Source organism: Pundamilia nyererei, unplaced genomic scaffold (assembly GCF_000239375.1).
Source record: "Pundamilia nyererei isolate P.nyererei 1_Seehausen unplaced genomic scaffold, PunNye1.0 scaffold00612, whole genome shotgun sequence".
Lineage (NCBI taxonomy): Eukaryota > Metazoa > Chordata > Actinopteri > Cichliformes > Cichlidae > Pundamilia > Pundamilia nyererei.
In genome coordinates this window covers 1,077-7,617 of record NW_005188013.1, presented here as the reverse complement: position 1 = coordinate 7,617, position 6,541 = coordinate 1,077, and the positions used below count along the sequence as shown (strand labels likewise).

Genomic DNA, 6,541 nt, shown 5'->3' with positions numbered 1-6,541 from the left:
CACCTGTCTGTGTTTCTGCAGCTTTCAACATTCACAATGTGACGACAACTTAATGACTGTGTTTGCTTTATTTTAGGGGAACACACCACCACACCTCCACCTACATCCACACCTCCACCTACATCCACACCTCCACCTACATCCACACCTCCTCCATCACTCTTTCCTCCTGTTTTCTCTGTATTGTCTGTTGGATCAGTCTTTCTTGTGGTTCTACTGGTGTTACTGGTTCTGCTGGTGAGACAAGATGTTGAGAGGAAAGTTGAAGGTGAGACTCAGACTTTTGTAAATTTACATTTTACGCACACTTCAATGTCTCCAAATGTAGACGTTTTCTTAGATTAAAGGACCATTTAGATGATTTTACAGTAAAATATTTTTGCTATTAAATTTGAAAATGTCAGCAGATGAAGGTAAAGCTGCAGAGCATCAGTCGTGCCAGTAAAACAAAGCAGAGGTGATATTTATGGATTTTACAGATTTGAGAAGCATTCTTTTTATACTCTTTGGGAAGTAAGAACATTTAATAATTTAACATTGAGCACATTTGTAAATACATTCTGACATCTGTGTTGCACTGTGGTGCAGTAGATGGGTTTGATTCCAGCAGCTGACTGCTTCTGTCTGTGTGGAGTTTCTTAGCGTGTTCTCCCTGTGACTGAGTGGGTTCTCTCCGGGTACTCCAGCTTCTCCCACAGTCCAGGAAATGTTTTTGTGTGTTAGAAGACAACTGACACGTGTGTGAGTCAGCGTTCACTGTTCTGTGTCAGCCAGTTCAACAGTGCAGCTCGCTGATGTGTTGTAGCATGAATAAAATATCTCAGAGTTGTTTGATTCAAATGAGACTTGTCTACATTTTCTTAGAACCACGTGTGGTTGCGAACAATGATGTAGGTCCACCGTTTATGAACCAGTCTGGATGTGTTCAGATTGTTTCCTATAGAAAACAATCTGAACACATCACAGATGCTAACAGAGTATACTCTGTTAGCATCTGTGATGCTGGATGGCTAATTGTCATACAGGTTTTAAATTATTAACCTTTAATATCATGATTTTTGGGCCACATCTGGATCACAGAGTATTTGGCAGTGCAGTAGCGGCACATATGAGGCCCAGATGTGGTTCACAAACAAGTGGTTGAGTTGAGACACATAAAGAGGCCAAAGATCATCAAATGTGTGTTTTCAGCCTCTCAAATGGTTCTTTAGTTAAAGCTTCATTTCTAAAGCTCTGCATGTAAAACACAGAAGCAACATGCTGCTGACAACCGCAGTTAGTCTGAACCTGGTGAGAATTCTCACTGCACCGGGTTTTTCGAGCTTGTGGTGAGGCTTCTCAGGCTGCACTGAAAGAAGCTTCGTGGACGCCACCTTCCTGTTCACACAAACTCATGGCCGTTCTGTCGGTCATTCATTGGTTCACAGCAGAGGTGCTGAGAGAAGAAAAAAGGTGTGAATGGCTTCTGCATTTTTTTAAATTCAACACTCACTCTCTGCAAGATGCAGTTTTAAAAACTGTGTTTTGACACAGCTGTGCTGCAGTAATTAAAATGTTTAATTCTTCAGAGAGTGATGCAGTTCATACCAGTTATGAACAAACAGCGTTCAGATAGAACAGACCGAGATGTGCAGTTGCTCTTCTCATTTAACTTTTAAAAGAGTCTTTAATTCTCATTGCAGTCACTGAGTGACATCATGACTCAGGTTCAAGCTTAGATCAGACCTGTGGATGATATTAAAAGCCAGCCTGTCCTTTAAAGAGATATGAGCAGCACCATGCACAGTCATGTATAGATTTGCTCTAAAGAGGAAGCAGCTAAACAACTTCCTTTCTGTCTTTAAATGTTCCTCTCACACACAAGACTAAGCAGCCTTTCAGCTGTAGATAAAGATGAACCATTTTGAACAGTGAATAATACAAAGCAGCTCTGGTAGAGCTCATGTAAGATATATATATATACATATATACATATATATATGTATATATATATATATATATATATCATATAAGATAAAGAGCAGGATTTTGGTCTGAGTGCAGCACAAACTTGAAACAAAATCAACCAAATAAAAAGCAAACATCTGTGTCTCAGTCCAGATGTTTGCTTTGGTACACCACATGCATACATGTACTGGTAGTTGTGTCTCCAGTCAAACAATGGAAAGTGTGCACTTTACTGGACTAAACGCCTGCAGCATTTCACTTTGTATGTGGTATTCAGGGAAGGAACTTTCAGACTTCTGTTGCAAGTGTCTGTTTATCCAGGCTAGGGGCCAGTATTATGAAGACTGGGGCCAGTGGGATTATGTTAAATGTCTGTTATACTGACTACTGCAGTTTCTCAACATTCAGAGATGCATTCAGAAAGCAGTCCTACATATTTGTTTAATATGTGCATTGAAGGACGGCTTTATGTCTTTAAGACATTCCTGCAGTTTAACTAATTGGTGTGTGTTATCTGGCTACATGGACAGATAAAGCAACTCTGTTTCATTTTGCAGAGACTGATACAGCTGTGGTCTACTCAGCAGTAAGAGCTGAAGACATCAGGAATGGACAAACAACCATCAGAACAAGGCCGTCCAGGTCTTGCTGCCTTTTAACAGAAACAAGGTGGCTGTTACTCTGTTTCCAGCAATCATGCTAAGCTAAGCTAATATAACCAAATTAAACTAGATCATCTAGAATAAGCTCTCATTAGCATAGCGTTGCACCAGGGCAACAGAAAGTTTCTTTAAGCCTCATATCCAGTACATGTGAACTTAAATGATGCCAACCAACCTGAGTGTTTGGAAAAGTTCAATAACATGTAGGAAGCTTGGTCCTTTAAGGGTGAAGCCTGATGGGAAATGTATTGGGGGTGTGTGTAGCGGGAGTGCCTGTGGGTGTGTGTGTGTTTCAACATCCTCGTGATGTTGAAACAGCTTTCTACGCCAGAGACGTGTGGATGAGCAAATGTTGCCAATTAGGGGCAAGAGCAAATTCAAGCAGTACCTGCCCAGTAAATCTAGAAAACAGGGTTTCGGAATATTGCTGGATTATTTCAGTTCAGTTCAATTTTATTTACACAGTGTCAAAACACAGCAATTCACACAGTTGTGAAATTTACATTGGGTTGCTGTGCAACCAAGCTTGGGCCAAGTGGAAATGTGGTCCTAAACTTGGAATTACACAAAGTCCAAATCCAAATCCAAAAAGGAAAGCAAGAAGAGAGAATGAAACAGTAGTGGGGTATATGTAAAGAGAAGTGGAAGAAGCAGAGACCCAGAGTTCTCATTCAAAATCAGATTGAGACATTATAATATAATATATCACTCTGGCCAACAACATATTCACCAACCCCATCACCCAGCTGGTCCTGAAGATGGCCGTCCCTCCCTGAGTCCGGTTCTGCTGGAGCTTTCTTCCTGTGAAAAGGGAGTTTTCCCTTCCTACTGCAGCCAAGTGCTTGCTTATAGGGAGTCATCTAATTGTCAGGGTTTTCTCTACATTGTTGAATGGTCATTACATTACAATATATACCACCTTGAGGCAATTGTTCTTGTGATTTGGGGCAATGCAAATAAAAGTGAAGTGAATCAAACAGGGCATGGTGCAGGGTTCCTGAGTGGACATCTGTTTTACAGCACAGAGGAACTTTTTGGGAAAGTTTCACACAGAATAAAAACAATGTCTCAAACCATGAGAATCAGTATGACATGATACTGTACTATTCAAACCTGAGTCTGTATCATGTTATATAAGTAAACGCGTTTTAAGTGTTTTTTTATGTTTTTATTCCTTAACCACAGTTGTGTAATGATGTGTGAGTTATAATTTCTCTGTTATTTCTTTAGGGGATTTCTGAAATATAACATTTTTCTTTTGGCAATATAATTACCCAAAATTAGTGAGATGTTGAATAATTTTCAGCATGTACCGTCAAAATGTGTGCAGTAGAGGGTTTAAATGAAAAATATGAAGCAGGAAATGAGAAGAGTGAATCTACTTCAGATGTAAAGATTCAGTTTCTGTTATATCATGTTAGATTTAAACAGAGAGGGAAAAAAGTGGAGACAGAGCTTGTGAACGTCGTGAAGCACAATCGTGAATCAGATTGTTTGAACTGTGTGTGTTTGTGTTCAGACTTTAAACCAGAGCCAGACGTCGTCTACTCTTCACTGAAGTAGTCCACCAGTCCAACCACTGACGTCCAGCTGCTGGTTTCTAACTGGTCCCCCCAGCACCTCAGACCACAGGACATGTTTGAAGATTTCTTTATATATTTCATATTTTTTATGTTGTTTTTTTCACTTTCTAGACCAAAATGACTCAAATGCAAAATTTTGTTATGTTACTATGTCCCATGTCCTCGGTAACTGGTTGGAATTGTTGTAGTTCATTCATGATTGTTGGCTCTTGTTTCCCGTCAGTGATCTGGTTTCACTGGTTTTCTTCATGTGCTTCTGTGGGTTTCAAAAAACTGTCACATGGAAAATCTGACTAGTGTGATTGTTGCTAACACACACACAGCTTTAATGCAGAAAGCAAAGAATAAACGTTAAACTACAACCACAGACTGAACACAGCAGAAGCATCATTCAGTGGCCGCAGAAAACCTTCATGATGTTTGTGTTTGATGCTGCAGAGTTTTTATTTCAGGTTCAGGTCTGTTCATGTGTCTCTGCACAGCTGTAATTAAAATGTGTTCAGAGGGCCTCAGTGTCTGAATGGTTCCAGTTCAGCTCCATAACAGCAGCGTCCCTGGTTTGATTCCTGTGTTTCAGCTCATATCTGCCTCTCTCACTGAGGGACACACACACACACACACACTGACACCTCACTGTCCTTGAACCAATAGAAAGCTGGTGCTCAGAGGAAGGGGGCGGGCTTTACTTGGTGTCAGTGAGAGAAATGAAAAAAAGCTCAAATGAGTGAGAAGGACGATGAAGGAAACATCTGTGCTGTGTCTGCTCTGTAAGTAGAATCTCTGTGTTTGTTTGAATTCTTGTACTTTGACTGTCTGCTCTCCTGATAACTGATGATGGAGGAGAAGACATGAAAAACAAATCAGGCTGAATTCAAGTTCAAACACCACGAGGACCAACTGCAGGTCTGAACTGACTCTTTATCTTTGCTCAGGAGTCGAGGAAACACAGCAGGCAGTGAAAAGATCAAATCATTCACTCATTATATCAACACAGCTGAGAGTCTGAAATACGACATTTAACATTTTCATCCATTTAGTATACTATATACTATAACTGCCTTTAAAGTTTTTGTGCTGCACAAAGTGACCGTTACTGTTTGTGGTTGAGCCGTTTGTGGTTTAAACAGAAACTAAAGGAGCTCAATTTTTCTTTTTCTGGGGACAGAAAAAAGAAGTTGCAGGTGTTTCCTCACAGGGTTGCCAATCTTATAAGGGGAAGTAACATGTCTGTGACCACAGGCCATGACTCTAAAGCAGTTTGGTTAAAAACCATCTTTTAGTTAATTTAGACCAGTGATCACTGCTCCTTTTGACGGACTTCACTCATTTCTATGAATGGATTTGACTTCAGTGACACCGGATCAAAAACAGGAAAATGAAAAATCAGAAACTGTCTAAACATTTAATTTCTGTTTACAGATTGTTTATTCCTCTTTGACTAAAACTCCAACCTTCATAATGAAATCACATTTTCTCTTTTATTTTATTAAGAGAAAAATATTTCATTTTTCTTAAATGTAATTTTGTAATTTTACTCAGTTACTGTAACTGAGTACTTTTACTCTTTTTCTAGTATATTCACTGACATCTTAATCTTGGGTTCTCCTGAGCTTGAACCTGAACGTCAGACCAACCATCGACTGCAGGAGACCATCTCACCATCACTATCTTCATCATCATCATCATCATCATCAGGTGTGTCATTTTTAGTTACAGGAGCGCAGCGACGACGGCCATGTTTGAGCTGTAACTCTTTTCTGAGTTTATGTAACCAGACACTTGTTCACATACAGGAGTCAGCTATAACTAAATAATAATGATAAAATGAGTTGCAGTTGTTGTAGTTTTGCCTCTGCTCACCACCAAAGTAAGATTTCAGTCAAACAATCAAAGTGTAAGTGAAGTGCAGGCATTTTATAAAGTTTGACTGTAATTTTAAATGTAAGGCCCTCAGAGACGTCATCAGAAAAACAAAACAGTTTTAATGAAACTGCTGCCAGTCAGTCGTTCAGTTGCTTTATCCCCCCTGAGAACAGAGACCTGTATCAAAGCTGAAAGTCTGACCTGCATCACAGTGTTGCTGTATTAAAATCCACTGTGGTGCTGTACAGAGACATTTTACAAAAACATATGGACCTAATTGCATTTTCATGTCTTCATATCAGGAACAGTTAACTGAAGACCATTTTTAAAATTAAATAAATATGACAAAGGTCCTGGGTTTGAGTCCTCCATCTGGTCAGGGCCTGTGTGGGTTCCTCCCACAGCCTGAATCACTAAGTGTGAACGGTAGCCCGTCTCTTTGCCCTGTGACTCGCTGGGTACCTCGTCTCTCGCCCGATGGCAGTG

General features: G+C 40.0%; 1 long non-coding RNA gene across 1 annotated transcript; it reads left to right on the top strand.

Moving 5' to 3' along the window:
- Window positions 1-141: 141 nt before the first annotated feature.
- On the top strand, window positions 142-4,937 carry LOC102204965 (uncharacterized). The gene is made up of 3 exons (XR_312429.1): window positions 142-268; window positions 2,505-2,616; window positions 4,129-4,937. It is a non-coding gene; the product is annotated as an uncharacterized LOC102204965 (long non-coding RNA).
- The last annotated feature ends 1,604 nt before the right edge of the window (window positions 4,938-6,541 follow it).